The sequence below is a fragment of the Balaenoptera physalus genome (assembly GCF_965194825.1).
Source record: "Balaenoptera physalus genome assembly, chromosome: 19".
NCBI classification, from domain to species: Eukaryota; Metazoa; Chordata; class Mammalia; order Artiodactyla; family Balaenopteridae; genus Balaenoptera; species Balaenoptera physalus.
In genome coordinates, this window is record NC_138900.1 from 61,823,211 (window position 1) to 61,845,224 (window position 22,014).

Consider the following 22,014-nt stretch of genomic DNA (forward strand, 5'->3'; position numbering starts at 1 on the left):
GTTAGGTCTGGTGGGTTTTTGCCTTGCTCCTTCATCTGCTGTGTGTTTCTCTGTCTTCTCATTTTGCTTAACTTACTGTGTTTGGGGTCTCCTTTTTGCAGGTGCATGTTCGTAGTTCCTGTTGTTTTCGGTGTCTGTCCCCAGTGGCTAAGGTTGGTTCAGTGGGTTGTGTAGGCTTCCTGGTGGAGGGGACTAGTGCCTGTGTTCTGGTGGATGAGGCAGGATGTTGTCTTTCTGGTGGGCAGGTCCACGTCTGGTGGTGTGTTTTGCGGTGTTTGTGTCCTTAGTATGATTTTAGGCAGCCTCTCTGCTAATGGATGGGTTTGTGTTCCTGTCTTGCTAGTTGTTTGTCATAGGGTGTCCAGCACTGTAGCTTGCTGGTTGTTGAATGGAGCTGGGTCTTGGCGTTGAGATGGAGATCTCTGGGAGATTTTTGCCGTTTGATATTACATGGAGCTGGGAGGTCTCTTGTGAACCAGTGTCCTGAACTTGGCTCTCCCACCTCAGAGGCACAGCCCTGATGCCTGGCTGGAGCACCAAGAGCCTGTCATCCACACGGCTCAGAATAAAAGGGAGAAAAGAAAGAAAGAAAGAAGAAGATAAAATAAAATAAAATAAAGTAAAATAAAATAATTAAAGTAAAAAATAATTATTAACATAACTTTTTAAAGTAAAAAAAAAAAAAAGGAGAGAAAGAAGAGAGCAACCAAACCAAAAAACAAATCCACCCATGATAACAAGTGCTAAAAACTATACTAAAAAAAAAAAGAAAAAAAAAACCCAACAGAGAGAAGCCTAGGACAAATGGTAAAAGCAAAGCTATACAGAGAAAATCACACACAGAAGCATACACATACACACTCACAAAAAGAGAAAAAGGAAAAAGAAAAAATCGTTTCCCCCAAAGTCCATCTCCTCAATTTGGGATGATTCGTTGTCTATTCAGGTATTCCACAGATGCAGGTACATCATGTTGATTGTGGCGATTTAATCCGCTGTTCCTGAGGCTGCTGGGAGAGATTTCCCTTTCTCTTCTTTGTTCGCACAGCTCCTGGGGTTCAGCTTTGGATTTGGACCTGCCTCTGCGTGTAGGTCGCCTAAGGGCGTCTGTTCTTTGCTCAGACAGGACGGGGTTAAAGGAGCAGCTGATAAGGGGGCTCTGACTCACTCAGGCCGGGGGGAGGGAGGGGCAGGGAACGCGGGGCGAGCCTGCGGCGGCAGAGGCCGGCATGACATTGCACCAGCCTGAGGCATGCCGTGTGTTCTCCCGGGGAAGTTGTCCCTGCATCACGGAACCCTGGCAGTGGCAGTCTGCACAGGCTCCCGGGAGGGGCGTGTGGATAGTGACCTGTGCTTGCACACAGGCTTCTTGGTGGTTGCAGCAGCAGCCTTAGCGTCTCATGCCCGTCTCCGGGGTGCACGCTGATAGCCGCGCCTCTGCACCCGTCTCTGGAGCTCCTTTAAGCGGTGCTCTTAATCCCCTCTCCTCGCGCACCAGGAAACAAAGAGGCAAGAAAATGTCTCCTGCCTCTTCGTCAGCTCCAGACCTTTTCCCGGACTCCCTCCCGGCTAGCTGTGGCGCTCTAGCCCCTCCAGGCTGTGTTCACGCAGCCAACCCCCATCCTCTCCCTGGGATCCGACCGAAGCCCGAGCCTCAGCTCCCAGCCCGCACCCGTCCCGGCGGGTGAGCTGACAAGCCTCTTGGGCTGGTGAGTGGTGGTCGGCACCGATCCTCTGTGTGGGGATCTCTCCACTTTGCCCTCCACACCCCTGTTGCTGTGCTCTCCTCCGTGGCTCTGAAGCTTCCCCCCTCCGCCACCCGCAGTCTCTGCCCGCGAAGGGGCTTCCTAGTGTGTGGAAACATTTTCTCCTTCACAGCTCCCTCACACTGGTGCAGGTCCCGTCCCTATTCTTTTGTCTCTGTTTTTTCTTTTTTCTTTTGCCATACCCAGGTACATGGGGAGTTTCTTGCCTTTTGGGAGGTCTGAGGTCTTCTGCCAGCATTCAGTAGGTGTTCTGTAGGAGTTGTTCCACGTGTAGATGTATTTCTGATGTATCTGTGGGGAGGAAGGTGATCTCCGCATCTTACTCTTCTGCCATCTTGAAGCTCTGCCCCCCTGGGTCCTTCTTGATGTTGTTGAATTACTCAGTGAACTCACTGGAGCTATTCTACCTCTGGACGTCCTGTTTTGTGATATAGTAAAAGTCATTGTTTAAGCCAATTTTACTCAGCCTTTTACTATTTTCAATGGAAACATGCTACAGCGTAATGTCATGTAATTATAATTCTGGTTTCTGTGTCTTCTTTAATCATAGTTGCCAGAATGAGCTGACGTCTGAAAATTGCTCAGCAGGACCAGGCATAGCATGGGCCTCTTCTCTTGTGGTTTCACTTGCTAATGACCACTATCTTGATAATTGTAAGTATTTAAACTTATATTAACCAGTTATATTTCTTCATACCTTGAGTTAATGTTTTAGGTACAATTATGTAAATATTAAATTATAAAATTATTAATCTTATAGGGTCCCATTTTGCTGCAGTTTCATTTCCTCTCTTAAGTTCTTTGGATACCATCATTCTGGGGCCAACCTGAATGGGTGATTACTTCAGACAGTATAAGGAATGCTATAGATCTTTTGTTACGTTAGCACAGCCATTGCCTTTGAATTGACATAGTGTTTTCCTAACGGAAATGCGCCTTAAAATGTGTCTTAGTTCTTAAAAATGTGTCTTAGGTGTCTTAAAATTAACTTTCCTCCTTTTTTATAAAAGTCATGAGGACAGGATCATGCACTAGCAGCTGTAGATTAAGAAGACTGAACATATGTGAATTGGGATACGTGTTGTGATAAATGAAACAAAAAATTAACTTGACATATATTTCAGATATATTTAATTTTTCTGCTGGATGATTACTAGACATAGGTGTTAATTCATTCATGTAAATCACCAGGGTTACAATTTATAGGAGCCGTATAAAATAAATACTGTTGGATAATGATCAAGTCTATACGGAGGCCTTACCACCTTTAGGAAATCTTCCTTAATTAATTTCACTCCTGAATAAGACACTCCGTTTTGGCTACTATCTCTTTACACACTCTTACTGTGTATAGTTACTGACCGAGTAGTATCCCCCTTTCATAGTAAAGGGGGAGTAACCTTTCTTTTAAGGAGGTTCCATGAAGAGATTTGTCATTAGCTACCAGACCACGAATTTAGAGGATGGGGGTCTCAGTTAAGGGTGACAGGGTACCCTTAGGTATTTTATCAGTCATCTAGGCAAAGTAAACTGTGAGTGAGCTGCACAGATGGGGCCTCTTCAGAGAGACCCTTAGGAAAGTACTCACGTGGGACCTGGGCCCTTGGCATTGCAGTATAGTGATTTCTTCTTTTCTTGGTGTTCAGTAGACTAATAGATTATGATCACTGTTCTTAATCAAAGAACAACACCCCTATTCCCCTTTCTGGTAGATAGGCTGCTGTATATTTAGAATGAGGAGGAAGAAAAGAAATATCTGCATAAAGCTTAAGAAATACCTGCTTAAAGCCTGTTAATTGAGAACACCTGCTTGCCAGCACTTTTAGTAGGTATGTCTGTAGAGAGAGACTGGGAAGAAACTGTTCTTTCCTGTTCCATATAAGGCAAAACAAAGGTGTGAAGGATGTCACTGTGGGTTTTTGATTTCTGTCCATAGACAAGTCAAAACCTTTTTCAGGATTCTGTCTACTTTCTAGGAAAACTTCCTCCAATTCAGTCCGTACAGAAACTCACCTGTAGGGGTGAAATGTCTTTTCATTTTCCGCTTCACTCCCTAATTGAGCAATACCAGCTTTGGATGATTAAAATTCTTTCACTTTCAGGCAGACTTCTGGAAGTAGTATGAGTAATATTGAGATATTGTTTGGCATTTCATTTGATAGGAAATAAAAAACATGTGAGTCTCAATCTTCTGGCATCCTGAAATTTCCACCCCATCTTGATATAAAGAATTAAAGTACAGTTTATGCTGGAGATGAGAGGTTTCCGTAAGCTGGGAGAATATTAGGACAGGCCCTAAAAATTCTGTCTTTAATGGCATCCATGAGGCCCACAGTCTCAGATTAGTGTTGAATCACTAGCTCCTTTGGGGAATAAGAATGTGAATATTTGTTGGGACCAAGGGGTTTATGTAGCTATTATGCTGGACTCCATAAGCTTTACTGCTTTTTATGCATCTTACACAAAGTGAAATAGTAAAGTCGTTTTGAAAATTTTAGTGTGTCTCATTTGTATTAAGGAGTGCCAAGAAAACTGTGTGTGTGTGTGTGTGTGTGTGTGTGTGTGTGTCTGTGTCTGTGAAAAATCACAGGGCAGAGCAGTGATCACTTGTTAGCCCCTCTGTCCTCTGGGAGAAACTTTTTCAAATGCTAAAAGCTTTCAAATTCTGTGTTTCATTTCAATAAGGGAGGTGAAATTCCATTGTAGGGTCACAAAAAGCCCCATCTAATTATATAATATATCACATTCATTTCCACATTTGAGTATTCTTACATGTTTTGCAAGTGTTTTTGTCCAGTTTCTATCCTGTAATGCCTGTAAGCCTTTTTGTGAACAAATCTGTATTCTAATTCTTTTGTATCTTGCACATGACACACTGCAAACTGCAGGGATTCAGTAAATCCTTATAACTTGTCAGTTTTAGTAGATAAGATAGTCCTTTAAAGGTTACAAAAAAACTTTAGCAATTAGCAGCAGGAGCAGCCTTAAACTCTTTTTTTAAGGAATACGTTCAGGGAAGGATGTGTAAACATTTCAGTTGTCTTAGTAGCATTCTGCCTGTGATTTCCACTTCTTAAGTAATAGACTTATATAATTTAAGCACATTAGCTACTGTCATCATCTAATCTATTCAGTATATAATTGTCCGATATACATTTTCTTTTTTACATCCCTGTTGACTATACCTTACTTCCTGTTTTGTTTTTCAGGATCTTTTCATTGTTAGTTCAAATGCCAGTTTTCTTGCCCAGTCAAGTAAGACGTAAAGTACAGGAGGGAGGCTGGGTCTTTGGGGTATCAAGACTGCTTTTTCCCCTGGGCTCATTTGACCCATTATTTGCCTTCTATCTGCTAGAGTGCACAACTGACCAACAATTGGCATTTAATGGCAACAATGAAGCCTATAGTCTCAGAGAGATGCAGGTACCCAAGGCTACAGCTGAAGGAAGAAACAAACACACCAAAATAGATGTATCTGCCTTGGTTAATAAAGATCACAGATGGAAGTACTTTTTTTCCCCCTGCGGACATTCTGGGATTTTAGAACTGATGCTATTAATCAATCTGTCCCAAAACAGAAACAGTTGCAAATATGTAATATAGAGTATCTGTGGAATAGAAAACAAACATTTAACTAAGCCTCTTTTTTTTTGAAGTTGGAAAATGTTGCCAGCCTGTTTTTGATGTAACTGAAAATGTTTAGAAGCTTTCATGAAGAGTTGATTAATATATCAAAATCAACAAAGGCAATTTTCACTGTTGGTGGGAATGTAAATTGATACAGCCACTATGGAGAACAGTATGGAGTTTCCTTATAAAACTAAAAATAGAACTACCATATGACCCAGCAATCCCACTACTGGGTATATACCCTGAGAAAACCATAATTCAAAAAGAGTCATGTACCACAGTGTTCCTTGCAGCTCTATTTACAATAGCCAGGACATGGAAGCAACCTAAGTGTCCATCGACAGATGAATGAATAAAGATGTGGCACATATATACAATGGAATATTACTCAGCCATGAAAAGAAACGAAGTTGAGTTATTTGTAGTGAGGTGGATGGACCTAGAGTCTGTCATACAGAGTGAAGTAAGTCAGAAAGAGAAAAACAAATACTGTATGGAATCGTATTTAAAAAATCCATATATATAGAATCTTAAAAAAGGAAATGGTTCTGAAGAACCTAGGGACAGGACAGGACTAAAGACACAGATGTAGAGAATGGACTTGAGGACACGGGGAGGGGGAAGAGTAAGCTGGGACGAAATGAGAGAGTGGCATGGACATACATACACTACCAAATGTAAAACAGATAGCTAGTGGGAAACAGCCGCATAGCACAGGGAGATCAGCTCGGTGCTTTGTGACCACCTAGAGGGGTGGGATAGGGAGGGTGGGAGGGAGACGCAAGAGGGAGGAGATATGGGGATATATGTATACGTATAGTTGATTCACTTTGTTATAAAGCAGAAACCAACACAACATGGTGAAGCAATTATACTCCAATAAAGAGGTTAAAAAAAAAAAGGCAATTTGGAGTCTAATTTTGATTGTTTACTGTGTAATACAGGATTCTTGGCTTTGAAATTCTGCCATGCAGGGTGAAAAATGACTGTCAGTGTGAAACAAAGTAGTCTATTGAAAAGAACATTGTGTCTAGTAGGGAACAGCTGATACCAGCCCGATGAGTGATATCTTGAACTGTAATTCCAGAAGGAGAGAGAGCCCAGATTTGGCCAAGGCTGGGGGTGGGGGTTCTTTTGCCCCACCCACCTCTGAAGCAAGAATCCCAAGGTGGGGAGTTGGTTGGGAGGCACTCTGGTCTGGAGGCTGGAGGAACCAGGATAGTTTGGGAGCTTGATTAGCTGCACAGACTAGAGTATCCCCACAAAGGTGGAAGTGATATCATGAGGGAAGTGTTGGCATAGCTTCTGTAGGAGGGCCTTGGAGTTTTACTATGCTCCAAGAAGCTTTTCTGAGGGCTGCTTGATTTTCTAAATATGAATGAATTGAAGTGGTTATATTTTCATTCTCAGCTTTTGGAAGAAGGGGCCATAGTTCAAGAAAACTTGCTGTACTAGGAAAGAAACGAGTGAATGCTAACCAAGAGCTTCTGCCTATTTGGGTAAAAGATGAGTACTCAAGGAGAGAAAAATGCCTGCCCTAGAGTGATTTTACAAATTCCCTTTTCCAGGAAAGTCCTAATTTCAAATATTTTCCCCATTATTTCAATCACTGACATCTCCCAGAAACTCAGTATTCTGGTAGCTAATAGCACTATATCTGCTGGACTGTCTTTCGAACCCAGAAGCAACACAACAGCCTGTTTAGAACCACAGGTCTTGGTTTGGGGTTCAGAAAATAATGTCACTGTATGTAGAAGGAGGAGATTGAACAAAAATACACAAAATCAACTAAATTTCATACCTCGTTGGGGAGATACTAAAGTATCTGGGCCAGTTGTCGTGTAGCCTCTGCTTGAATATCTTCCCTGATAGACTGGGGAGAAGGCATCTAATTATTAGTAAGCTTTGTATCTTTAGTCTAACCTGTTTCATCTGGATCAACAGAGAATGTCCTTTTGTTTGTCGTGATGATCCTTTTCAGATAGGCAGATGGTTATTTTATCCCTGTGAGTCTTTTCTCTCCCAGGCCAAGCTTCACCAAGCCTTATGTTCATAACAATATTTTCACCATTCTAGTGGCCGTAGCACTCTACTTTGGCTGTGGTTTTCCTAGTCTAGTTTCTGCAGAACTGCATCCCCCCCTCCCTTTAAAAAGTCTTGAATAATACAGTTTAATATCATTTTAGTTCATTTGACAGCCACATCTTAATGGTGTTTTATATTAAGCTTGTGGTCGATTGATGCCTCTTGGTCTGTTTCAAATAAATGAGTATTTCCCCCATCTCTTCCTTCCCGCACCATGTACCTGCATTTGACTCTTAAAATTGGCATATGGGTCTTTACCTTTATACCTAATATATATGTTTTTGGAATTCTGACCTGCCATTTAAATCTGTCAGACTCTTGTAAAATCTTTTTTTTTTTTTTTTTCTTGTAAAATCTTGATCCTTCATCTAATGTACTGGCTTTCCTGTCAGCTGCACATTTAAGTAGGTTTTTCCATGTTTTTGTAAGTGTTATCATAGTATTGTAAAAAAGGCATGCACTTTGCAGTGAGACAATCTTGGTTTTTAATCCCAGCTTCCTGTACCTGCTGTCTAATGTTGCCATGTTATTGAAACTCCCCAAGCCCAGTTTCCTCATATCAAAATGAAGGTGATAACAATTTCTACCTTTTAGGTTTGTTGTGAGCATTCACAATAATATAAGTACCTGTTGCTGAGTAGGTGATGGTTTTGGTAATAATAATAATAAGAAGAAGAAATGTTTTTGTGACATGGGCTCAGAATCAATTCTCTTATTTTCTTTCTCCTTATTTGAGTCAAATTTAATATGTTGGATAGGGCTAAGAACAGAGCCATAGAGCCTCTAGAGACCATTCTCTAGGTTGACATCCATTAATTAGACAAATATTATTGAGAAATAAATATTTATTGAGCACAGCTATACTTCAGTACTGTTCTAGTGATTAGGGGTATAGTGGTAAAAAAAAAAAAAGACAGCAAAATCCCAGCCCTCATGGAGCTGACGTTCAAAAGGGCAGGGCTACCATATAACGTAGGGACATCATTCACATAGAATTTGTTGGCTCTGCAAAAGGAGGAGACAGACATACATACATATATAAATATATACATACATACATACAGACACACACATACATCTCATAGTGTATATAATACAATGTCAGATGGTAGTAAGAGCTAGAATGTATAATGTGACATTAGCTAATTGCAAGAACTATGTAGACAAATAAAACAAGGTACTCAGAGTATGATAGGGGGCAAATGCTATCTTAGATGATTAGAGAAGACCTATCTAAGGAGGAGACATTGGGGAGAGTCCTGTTGGAGGGAGGATGAGAGCTATGCAACTCTCTGCAGGGAAAGGCTCTAGTCAGAAGGACACTGATTTATAAATTCAAGCATTTTTGGTATGAATGGTCAACCAGACATTTATTTTCTTAAAAACAATGTCTTACTTACCCATCAGATGTCAAGAGTATTAAGAGACTTTGTAAATATGCTTGCCCTAATTGATATAAACCACAGATGGATCTGAGCTTCTTTGGGAGTTTTGGGAAGGCACAGGATTTGTATTCCCTTGTTCATATGAAGGTTTTTCTCTCTCTGGTGTTTCTCTCTGAGAAGATGTACGACTTCATGGAATGTAAAGCAAAGGGGACCCCATCAGCCAGCCAGATCATCTGAGTCAACCCTGGTAACCCAAAGAGTTATAGGAGCCTCAGCCAGGTTGCTCTCACATCTCTCATGGTGTAGATGGCATCCCCACTTTCACCAGTCCTTAAACCTACAAAGAAGAGGAATGCAGGATCTTTATTACTTTTCCCCAGTGAATTCGTCCTGAATCCTAGTGATTACCACTTCCTTTTCTAAGGGCTCACAAATTGTCTATATAATCATCTTAGAGTATTACCGAGTTTCGAAGTCAAGCTTGTGGATCTGTACATCACGGAATACACCGTTTTTCTCATGTTCAAAAATTGGTATACTGTATTTCTAGCTCCATTGCCCTGGTACCTTTTCTAGTCTCTATGATCCCTTAAAGATTACTGACAGTGACGCTTAGATTACATCTGCAAAGTCTCTCCATACTCTGGGATGTAATTTGTTTAGGCCTGGAGGCTTGAACTCATTTAAAACAGCAAGATGGTCTCTTGCTATCACCTTACTTATCTCATACTTCAATTCCTTCTAAACTACATTTATTCAACCCTCCTGAGTTTAAAGATCATTCTCCTTGATAAAGAAGATGGAAATACAACAGAAGTTGAGATATATGACTTTCTCTTTGTTGATTGTTAATGTTGTATCATGTGCCCCAAGCAGTGAGTGTGTTTTTTAGGTTCATCCTTTTTACTTTGATTGTAGCTGATGAGGGATGTGTGTGTGTTTCCGAGTTTGTGGATGAAAGGCTTAAGCATATTTCACGTAAGCATATCACTACAATGCATTGAGGGATTAACTCTCCTATCATGTTCTTTCAGTTCAATACTCCTATGCACATTTTCTCTTGTTTTAGCATTTAGTTATGAGCGAAGGCTCTGGAACCACACAGTCCAAGGGCAGATCCTGGCTGTTCTACTTCCTGTAGCAGTGAGACCATGGGCAGGTTAGTTAACCTCTCCGAACCTGATTTACCTCACCTGTAAAACGGAGGTAATAATGCCTACCTCCTAGGACTTCAGAGTCAATGACTTAATACACATAAAGTGCTTAGAATAGTGTTTGGTACATAGTAAGTGCTTATCACAACCAACACCACCAATAATCATTTGTAATGCATTCCTGTGATCTTTCAAATATATTTAAAGAGTCTGACCTCATCCGAGAGCTTCCTGGTCAGCCACAGTTTGCCCATTCAATCCAATTTTTGTATCTTGTGTTTCTGTGTATCCAGTACCAAACAGTGAGAATTCATAGGAATAGTGATGATGTGAGGCTCTCACAGATCATGAATCATCAAAGAAAGATTAAATTACATTTAGTGTGCTTATGGTAGCAGCAAAATAAATGGATGAAGTTTTTTAAAGACTGTCATTTGAATCTGGTTTGAAATTTTAAAAAAAGGACTTTCTTCCTCATCAGGGAATTCAAGTAACCAGTACACCCATTTCCAAGCCTTCTGGCTTAGTTTGAATGCTAAAGGAAAGCTTATCTTAGTCCCAGATGAAGCCAAACAGCTCCGTAACACCTCATGGGAATCCTAAAATATTGTTTCATAACAATATGAAAAGGTAAACTTGCAATCACCAAGGGAATCCAGAGCTATCAGATCTTGGGACAATAGTAGGGACTTTGGTGGAAGCTTTGATAGATTTGAGTGGTTGCTGTATGCAAGGGACTCTCCATTCCCCTGCCTTTATGTTTTCATGACGGATTTCCTCTGTCATAACAATCATAACATTCCTGGCATTTTCTGATAGGAGGAAGAACTAAACTTACTTAACTCAGGCCTTTTTTCTTGGAAGTCTCCATTCTACAGGGTACTGACACATGTTAGAAACTTACAGAAGCAGCTCCTGCCTGGGTGGGGAGGGTTCTACAGTAGTGTAGTGATGCCTGTGATTGGTGGGTAAATCTGCCTAGTCAAGAAGTAGTGTTAGCAAGTCCATTTGTGCCCAAACATCAAGCCAAATTCTCAAATCAGTTTTATCAGTAATAATAATAAAGCTGATGTTTTGATCTCTAGTTGTCTGTCTTCCTTGTCTTGTTTCTCAATATATTCTTAACTTGAGAACTTGATATTATTTATTGATCCTCTCCTATCTCCAATGATGCAAACAATAAGACTGAAGATAAGCAATATTCATTATCTCCTTTCTTCAAATGTAACCAAGATATGAACCAAGACTGTCTTTAAGCAGCCTGTGCAAAAATAACCTGGTTGACTTTTCCCTGGGAAAGCCTGCCCTTATTTCTACCTTTCATCAGGGTCAAACAGACAAACAAATAAACCTAGAAGCCTGTGATGAAAAAGGAGCTATTGGCGGCACCTAGGCAGAGGGAAAAGCTATTTTGAGCTGATTGGAAAATGACTTTCAGAACTGGGGTGGGAGGCTATTTTTTTAGAATAGAAGGTAGTGGAGTGTCAGTGTCCCGGGGAAAAGGTAAAGTTTGAGCAGCATGAAGGGCAGAGGTCATGTAGATGCACAAAAACTAAGATTGGAAGTTTCTTAAAATTGTTGTCTGTACAAAGATCCATGCGGTGCCTAGATGCATTTTTAATCTCTCTTAACAAGTTCATACCAAGCTTCATCCTTATTGAGCTAGAGAGAGTTAAAGAGTAGACTAGAGAGTGGAAATAGGGCAAAAGATGGCCTGGATGTACAGGAGATGGGATGGATGTGAAGAACCCAAGAAGTAGGACCAGTTTTGAAAACTAGTTGATGAGCACAATTCAAACAGATTGACCAGAAGAGCAAACCCTAGAAGTGCTGTACAGGACCTTCCAGGAGTGGAAGGAAATGAGCAGAGGAAAAATTAGAGTTCTTAAGGTGGAGAACCAAGGAGAACTCCAGTGAACCACAGAGTTAATTCCAGGAAAGCCCAAAGATAGTGAGTATTCTTTGGAATTCAAATGGGAGATTGGTTTTCCTAGAGGCCAGATACCAGAGTTGAATCTAAATCCAAAATTCATGAACTATTTATTGATCAATTGCTATATGCCCATCACCGTGCTGGAAACTGGTAAAAAAATGGTGAGGCAACATGACGTAAGTCTTGCTGTCTTGGAGCTTACAATCTGGTGAGAGGTAGGGTCAATTAAGAAGTTGCAAGTGCCATGTGGTGCAGGGTGCCATGGCAACACAGAGGCTGTACCTGATCCAGTAGCTGGGAGGTAGGTCAGGAAAATCTTTCTGGAGAAAGCTCCTTCTAAGCTGAGACCAAAAGACAAGTCAGAATTAGGTGATCAGGGAAGAGCATTCCAGGCAAAATGAGTAGGAAGTGGCAAGGCCTGGGGGTTGGGTGAGAAAGAGCTTCAGAGTTAGGCACTCAGAAAGCTGCAAGTGGATCAACATCATGCTCCAGGTACTTTTTGTAGGTAGTCACTTTGCCTGAGGTTTGAGTCTGCAGAAAAAATAAAAATGGGCCTTGGCAAGGTCTCCAGGTGGAGAATGTCCTTTGGTGTCTGTTCGTTGGGATGCAAAGGATAGAGGAATAAAAAGTGGCATTGATGGGAGCTCCAGGCGTGTGGAGTGGGTGTTGTGAGATTCTCTGGATGCTGAGGCAATGGGCAGAGGGACAGCATGCCACTAAGTCCAGAAGAAAAGAATAATACTGCATAGGAAATTGAACCTTGCGCACGGCCAGGAAAAAAACACAATTTAGTTTTATATGTTACATTTTAATAATAGTCACTTGTAACTGCATAATGAAATTTGTGAACAAAAGTTCATTTCCAGAAGAATAATCTCTAACTGATATGCAGTACCTCAGTAGGATTTGGCCAGGTTTTAATTTTAGTTTGAATAATGTAAGATACTAGGCTGGTGAGATAAAAGGAAATCTCTGTACTTTCATCTCTCCATGATGGAAATAATAACTACTTTATTTCAAAACAAGTTTCCAATTAGTTTCTGTGAAATATTATTATCCCCTTTTTTCAGATGCCGTAGCTCATTTTGAAACTTAATTTTGATAATATATAAACATTTCTGAAACTTGCTCTACAGGAATGACAGTTATATTTGGAGGGAGGAATGCTGTTGAGCTGTAACTGTATTATTTGGGTCTACTCTAAATAATAGTAAAAATAAATAAAAGAGAATTAGTCAAAGTAATCTTGTTTCATGGCTGTTCATGACCTGGCATGGACTTAACTTTACCCTAGAGTATAGATCAAGGTTACTTCCTCCAAAGTTGTTCAATGGACTTTTTTTCCTTCAAGACTAGTTATGCTTCACTTGAGGTTATATATTGCCTTTTCCCCATTTAAATAGGTGATATTATTTAAATAATTAATGTACTCATTCATTAAACACAATGAGCACTAACTGTGTAACAGACACTGGACCAGGTACTGGGGTTTGTGTGGTGAATCAGGCAACTGTGACCTTTCTTTTGAGGTGCTTAGGTTAGAGGTACTTGAGGAATTCCAAAGGTACTTAGTGGGGAGAGATTCTTCCACCCAGGTTTTCCCCTAGAGCCTGTAAAAATAAAGACCACATATTTTAATTAGTATTTTAACTCAGGACCTGACCGTTATCTCTGAATCATTCCAGATGGATAAACTGAGGCACAGATTACTCAGGCTCAAATGTAATAAAGTGTGATTGTAATGAAGTGGTGATTTCAGCTGAGAGATTGGTCCCCTGATGAGTTCCTCACTCCCTAGGCCCCATAAGCTCACTTTTCTATGATTGCAGTGTACTGTTCACTCTGTTTTTCTTCCCTCAATGCGGAAAGGCAGACTGGTGATGCTATTTTTCAGATGAAGAAGACAAGGCAGGGGAAGTTTACCCAAGGCCACTTAACACTTTTATGGAGGAGCCAGAATCACAACTCCTACCCTTTGAGTTTCCAGGCTGTTGCCTAGCTACCAAACCTCCCTGCCTCTTCCACTGCACAGCAGCCGAGCAGGCACTTAATAATCATAATTGAGGTGCTGGCTAAAAGGGAGAGCTCAGAGTGATTCTGGGAGTTTGTTTTCACATACCAGTGAATTTTATTCTTCTTGTGGTCAGTAACCTCTACCCATTTGTTTTAGATAACATCCTTGTCTTAGTCCACAATGTAGCTTTCTTATCTACATTGGTGACTTCTCTCTCTTTCTCAACTATTCTCTGGGGGAATTCAGTTGCTGTCTACAGGTATTATATATTAAAAAACAAAAACAGAACAATGTCTGCCCTGGGGCTTCCCAGAGAAGTCTCACTGTAGTAGTCTATATGATCCGAGTGATAGAAAACTCAATACAAACTTGCTTAAACAGAAAGAATTAGTTGACTCATATGAAAAAAAAAAGGATAAACTGGCTTTAGGAATGGCTTGTCTAGGGGCCAAACAGTGTGACAGGGATCAGTCTCTTGGGTACCTTTGGCCACTTAGAGAAGCAAGATGACCACATACTCATACCACCATACAGGAAGAGGGATTTGCTCTTGAGGAGCCCCAGCTAAGGCATCACTGTGACTCAGTTGCTCTGATTGGATTATATGCCCACAGTCCAAGAGACACCCTGCCCAGGGTGATGGGAGGGATGGGATATGTGGATTGGTTTAGGTTAATTACTGTCTATCCCTAGAACTGGGGATGAGGGTGTGGTCAGCCTCATGGAGACTAGATTGGTCAACAGTGGGAGCAGTGAAGTCCTTAAAGGAAATTAGGATATTACTGCTGTAAGGAGGGGGAAACGAGTACTGGGAAGGTAACCAAAAGTGCTCATTACCAGGGAGAAAGTTCCTGACTTCTGTTTTGAGCATGTGTGTGAGGTTCTTTTAAGGCATTCAAGAGATGATGGATGCATGGACTAAATCTCAGAGAAGAGTTCTGGGCTGGATACACCTTGGGAGTAATTTGCATAAAGTAGTCATTGAAACTAAGGGAGTGGATACAGTCAACTAGGGGGAGGAATATACACTGAGAAGAGAAGAGGACGAAGGACCAAGTATTGAAGGATTCTAGCATTGAGTTGGAATTCTTCTAGTTAAAGGAGAATTAACCTGAAAATAGAAGAAGGAATAGCCAGAAAGGTAGGAAGAAATCCTGGACTCATTTAATAAGCAATAAAATATAACAACAATAGCTGCTTCCTTGGAATCCATATTCCAGAAACAAGACTTGAGTTCAAAACTGATGGTAATGTAGAGAATTTCAGTTCCACGAGTTAAGTGTTATATTGGAGGTATGAACCCCCAGTGCCTCCAGTGGGAGCACAAAGAAGAGCATGGCTAATTGTTCTTGGGGGAGAAAGGGATCATGTGAGAAGTCTTGAAAGATGAAAAAGATGTTGCCAGTTGGAGAAGGAAAAAACTCCAGGTCCAAGCTGAACTTACATAGGAGATTTAGGAAGGACTCAGAACTAAGAGAGGGTAACCTAAACTATGAGCACTTTAGGAAATAGGCAAGGACTGAGTAGGGTTATGTTGGCTAAGGGAGAAAAGCTGGAGGTATCATATAGGTCATGTTTGTGAATGGCTATTTATCTTTGGGCTTGACTGTATCACTCCATCACTTCAAAAAGTAACTTGACTGGCCTTTATCCTGGATTGGCTGGTTGGTTGACATATTATCTGTGTGTGTGTGTGTGTGTGTGTGTGTGTGTGTGTGTGTGTGTTGCATTAGAAAGATAGACTCTAAATTAAAAGGTTTTTATTAGGTTGATATTGACTTGTTGCTTACTGTTACTTACAAAGCGAGGACAGGAAGAACTATGGTTACATTTCAACAAAGGTGATTTAAGTTAGACATTAGGAAGTGTTTTCTTATCAGTGACATTTATTTTGTCTGCATCAGCCTTCCAAGTTATAGGCTCAGACAATGATAACAGTCAAAGAAAGGAAGACTGTACAACTAACAAGCAAACAAACAAAAACCGAAATAACTAAAATCTGTAAAGTTTATTGGGGATGGGAGAGTTGAGGAAGTTAAACCTGGAGCGATCACCACAACAATTTCAATTACCTAGGGACCTGTTTCTAAAGGAGTTAAGATTTAGGGATCTGGGTTTTAGGATAGGGCATAATTTCCAGGCATTTCTGGTAGAGGATAGCTGTGATAGGCAGATAAAAATGGCCCCTAAAAAATGTCTACATCCTAATTTTTGGAACCAGTGAGTATATTGTTGCATGGCAAGGAAGAATTTAGGTTGTAGATGAATTTAAGGTTGTTAATCAGCTGACTTTAATATAGGGAAATTATTCTGGATTATCCTGGTAAGCCTCATTTTAAATCATAAGGGTACTTTGAAGTGGAAGAAGAAGACAGAAAAGGGAGTCAGAGAAAGATTTGAAGATGCTATGCTGCTGGTTTTGAAGATGGAGGTAAGGGCCATGAACCAAGGAATGCAGACAGCCTCTAGATGCTGGAAAAGTCAAGGAAGCAGATTATCTTCTAGAGCCTCCAGAAAGGAAGGCTACAGCTCTGCTGACACCTTGGTTGTAGCCCAGTACGAGTCCTTTTGGACTTCTGACCTGCAGAACTATAAGATAATACATTTGTGTTGTTTTAAGCCACTAACTTTGTGGTAATATATCAACCACAGAAAATGAAACAGTGGCTGAGATAGTCTTATGAATGATAGACATAGAGTCAGTTTTCTTCTGGCATAGACAGAAGGTGGACATAGGGGAGGCCACAGACTCAAGGTGTTGTTATTACCTCTCTTTTGTTAATTTTTAAAACCTTTAATTTTGGGTTAATTTCAGACTTTTAGAAAAGTTACAAAAATAGTACAAAGAGTTCACATTGGTCTCCTAAATGTAAACATTTTAACACATTTGTTTTATCATGTATATAATAAATATTCTATCTATAATTTCATTCTCTATGTGTGTATATATAGTATATATGTGTGTTTATATATTATATATGTATGTATTATTTTCTTTTTTTTTTCACACACACACACACTGTATTTTATTTTTACAAGAGATAAATAGACTGACACCAAGCATTGTACATGGATGACCACAACAAAAGCAACAATGATTGCAATTACCAAACATGAAACACACTCATACTATGTCATAATATTGACATTCAGTCCAATAATCCTCCACTGTAACAGCTCCTTTACTTTGCAGTGAAAATTGATTTGTATGTATTATTTTCTTCTTGAATTGTTTGAGAGTAAGTTGTAGATATGATGCCCCATTCCCCAAATACTTAATTGTGTGATTCCTGAAAAACATAGCCATGGACAAAATCAGGAAGTTAAAATGACACAACACTATTAGCCAACCTGAAAGCCTATTTAAATGTTGCCAATTGCCACATTAATGTCCTTTACAGCAAAGAGAATATTTTTTTTCTGATCCAGGGTCTAACCCAGATCGCATATTGCATTTGGATCTCACATATCATTTGTCTCCTTTAATCTGGAGCAGTAATTCAGCCTGTCTCTATCTTTCATGATCTCCACATTTTTAAAGAGTACAGACCAGTCATTTTGTAGAATGTCCCTCAGTTTGGTTTTGTGTAATGCTCTGAATGATTAGGACTCATATGCATTTTGGGCAGGAATACAAGAAATGGTACTGTGTCGTTCTCTGTGCATGATATCAGGAGGTACTTGGTTAAGATGTTTGCCAGGCTACTTCACTGTAAAGTTACTATCATTCTCTTTATATTTAGTAAGTGTCTTGTGGGGAGATATTTTGAGACAATATATATCTTGTTTCTCATAACAGTTTCACTCACTAATTTTAGCGTTCATGAATCTTGCATGAAACAAGTAATTCTATGGGGGTTGCCATTTAGTGATTTTCTGATTATTTAAAATTTAAATTTATGTCTCTAAGAGGTAAGGATTTTAAAAACATAACCCTAATACCTTCATCTCACCCCAAAACAAATTAACAATAATTCCTTAATTGTCCCAATTATAATTTAAAAAATATTTTATTTTGAGGTAATTTTAGATTTATGGAAGAATTTCAAAAGCAGTATAGAGGGTTGTTGTATACCAGTGATTTTGTGTTGAATATATAGATCATATTGGAAAGAATTGACATCTTAATAATACTGAGTCTTCCAATCCATGAATGTGATTATTTGGTTGTTCTTTGTTTCCTCCTTCAGTATTTTATAAATTTCACCGTACAGATCTTTCACACATATGAAACTAAATTTCATTTTTGGTGTACTATTGTAAATTGAATTTTTAAGAAATTTGAATTCTTATTTGTCATAGAAAAATTGACTTTATATCCGGTAAACTTGCCAAACTCACATACTAGTTCTAAGATGTATTTTTTTGATATATATTTTGGAATTTTCTATGTAGATAATCATGTCATCTGTGAATGGAGACCATTTTCTTTCTTCCTCTCCCATCTGTAAGCCTTTGATTTCCTTTTTTTTTTCACTTTTAAAAATTGAGATATAGTTGATATTTAATGTTATATAAGTTACAGGTGTACAACATAGTGATTCACAATTTTTAAAGGTTGTACTCTGTTTATAGTTATTGTAAAGTAATATGTCTATTTTCTCTGTGTTGTATAATATATACTTATAGCTTATTTATTTTATACATAACAGTTTGTATCTCTTAATCCCCTACCACTATCTTGCCCTTCTTCCTTTCCCTCTCTTCACTGGTAACCGCTAGTTTGTTCTCTATATCTGTGAATCTTTTTTCCTTTTTGTCATATTCACTAGTTTGTTTTATTTTTTAGATGCTACATATAAGTGGTATCATACGGTATTTGTCTTTCTCTGTCTGACTTATTTCACTTAGCATAACACCCTCCAACTCCATCCATGTTGTTGCAAATGGCAAAATTTCCATCTTTTTTATGGCTGAGTAGTATTCGTGTGTGTGTGTGTGTGTGTGTGTGTGTGTGTGTGTGTGTGTGTATCACTTCTCCTTAACCATTCATCTATTGATGGACATTTAGGTTGCCTCCACATCTTGGCAATTGTAAATAATGCTTCTATGAACATTGGGGTGCAGGTATCTTAGAATTAGTGTTTTTTTTTTTTTTTTTTTGTGATATATGTCCAGGCCTGGAATTTCTGGGTCCTATGGTAGTTCTCGTTTTAATTTTTTGAGAAACTTCCATACTGTCTTCCATAGTGGCTGCACCAGTTTACATTCCTACCAACAGTGAATGAGGGTTTCCTTTTCTCTACATCCTCACCAATGTTTGTTATTTGTTATTTGTGGTCTTTATGATGATAGCCATTCCAAGTGTGAGGTGATTTGCATTTCCCTGATGATTAGCAATGTTGAATACCTTTTCCTGTGCCTGTATGTCTTCTTTGGTAAAATGTCTATTCAGGTCTTCTGCCCATTTTTTAAATCAGATTGTTTGTTTTTTTGATGTTGAGTTGTATGAGCTATTTATATATTTTGGATATTAACCCCTTATTGGTCATATCATTAGCAAATATTTTCTCCCATTCAGTAGGTTGTGTTTTAATTTTGTTGATGGTTTCCTTTGCTGTGCAAAACTTTTACGTCTAATTAGGTCCCATTTCTTTGTTTTTGCTTTTATTTCCTTTGCTTTAGGAGACAGATTAAAAAAAAATATTGCTACGATTTATGCCAAAGAGTGTTCTGCCTATGTTTTCTTCTAGGAGTTTTATGGTTTCTGGTCTTACATTTAGGTCTTTAATCCATTGTGAGTTTATTTTTGTGTATGGTGTTAGAGAATGTTCTAATTTCATTCTTTTACATGTAGCTGGTCAGTTTTCCCAGCACCACTTATTGAAGGGACTGTCTTTTCTCCATTGTATATTCTTGCCTTCTCTGTCATAGATTAATTGACCGTAAGTATGTGGGTTTATTTCTGGGCTGTCAATTTTGTTCCATTGATCTATGTGTATGCTTTTGTGCCAGTACCATGCTGTTTTGATTACTGTAGCTTTGTAGTATAGTCTGAAGTCAGGGCACATGATGCCTTCAGCTCTTTTCTTCTTTCTGAAGATTGTTTTGGCTATTCAGGGTCTTTTGTGTTTCCATACAAATTTTAAAATTATGTGTTCTAGTTCTGTGAAAAATGCCCTTGGAATTTTCTGTGTAGACAATCATGTCATCAGTGAATGGAGACCATTTTCTTTCTTCCTCTCCAATCTGTAAGCCTTTGACTTCCTTTTCTTGTTTTATTGTATTGGCTAGAATGTATCCAGTGTGATGCATCCAGTATGATGTTGAATAGAGTTGGTGAGAGAGGTCATCCCTGCTTGTTCTTAGTGGGTACATTGAGTCTTTTACCATTAGATATGATTTTTTTCTTCTTTTTTTCTGTTAGCATTGTGAAGTACATTGATTGATTTTTCAAATCAGCATTCCTGGGATAAACTTAACTTGGTTGTGAGATATTATTCTTTATATATAATGCTCGATCTGATTTGGTAATACTATGTTAACTATTTTAGTTGAGCTCTTCTCATAAGTGTCCATCCAGTGACATCTACCCCAGGTAAGGGTATGGTCACATCTCTTTGCTCCCTATAGGTATCTATCTCTCCTTGTATTTTGGACCAGTTGATACCTCAGTTCTCAAACCCATTAGAGAACTGATACCTCAGTTCTCTAATGGGTTTGAGAAAAGTCATGAATTTGCAATCATCTGGCTTTTTTTTTTTTTGGTTGTTGCTGTTGTACAGGTGAGAGCAATGCTCTATCCAGCTCTCTATATCCCTGATTGGAAACTGGAGGCTCCACAGCTTTTTCCCCACAATTGTTTGTTTTAGTCAGAATCCAAATAAAATTTATACAACATAATGTTTATATGTCCTTTAAATCTTTTTTGATCTATATTTTCTTCCTCTTTTTCTCTCTTTTTGTTTTTCCTTGCTACTTTTTTTCTGTTCTGTCATCGAAGACACTGGGGCTGTCTATCTTATAGAGTTTTTCCCAGTCTGAATTTTGCTGGTGCATCTCTGTGGTGTGGTTTAATATGGTGCCCTGCCTCCTGTTTCCTGTAAACTGGTAGTTATATCTTGAGGCTTTATCAGAATCAGGTTTATTTTTCCTTGTTAATTCATAATCTAGATATTTCTTTTTGTGTATGATGTTATTAGCTATGATATTCAATGCCTAGCTCTATTAATTCACTAGAGCTTTTTTTAAAGCCTCTCTTTTACTGTAATGAACTTTACAGTAAAAATCTGCAATGAAAATTCTGTAATGAAGATGAAGAAAATGAGTCTCAGAGAGGTTTAGTGACTTTCCTAAGGCAATACAGCCAGTTAGTAAAGGTTGTAGCCAGGCCTAGAACCTGTGTCTAATAAATGCAAGTCCTATATGCTTTCTATAGCATACTGCCTCTCTAGACTTTGCATTATTAAGCAATAGGAAGATCGATGTTCCATCCCTAGGCACATGAGACATATTTATCGCTTTTAGGAAGATTGAATTCTGTTTTGCTTAGAGGCATTGGACCATACCAAATGATTATTCAAAAATTTTTCCCCTCAAGTTCTGGGTTATATTCATTTTTATGGATACAATTAAAATTTTTTATGCTAATGCTAGTGTCTGAAATGATAACTCAACTCAAAATCCTGAGCACATTTGGGTTTTTGCTTGCTCCTCCAGTGCTATGGAAGAGAAGACAACAAAAGACGCAAGAGGGAAGAGATATGGGAACATATGTATATGTATAACTGATTCACTTTGTTATAAAGCAGAAACTAACACACCATTGTAAAGCAATTATACTCCAATAAAGATGTTAAAAAAAAACAAACTAACACATGTAGATTAATTACTTAGCAATTTGTTTCTTTTGTATACTGTAGTCAAGACTTGCTGCTGAAGTTTTTCTTCAGCTTGGAGAGAGAGAGCGAGAGAGAGGGAGAAAGAGAAAGAGGAGATAAAGAGGGAGACTGTTGCAGTTGGTTTTAATCTATCACCTAAATTTTTCATGAGTTTGTTAGTAAGGTGATATAGTATCTCTCTTGGGGGGCAAGAAATTCCATGA

The 22,014-nt window shown here is 39.0% G+C and overlaps 1 long non-coding RNA gene across 1 annotated transcript; it reads right to left on the reverse strand.

The window, feature by feature from the left end:
* Positions 1-1,909: 1,909 nt before the first annotated feature.
* Positions 1,910-21,642, reverse strand: LOC309649360. Its single transcript, XR_014257055.1, has 2 exons — positions 16,979-21,642; positions 1,910-8,876 (listed from the first exon to the last, which is right to left on the reverse strand). It is a non-coding gene; the product is annotated as an uncharacterized lncRNA (long non-coding RNA).
* Between the last annotated feature and the right edge of the window lie 372 nt (positions 21,643-22,014).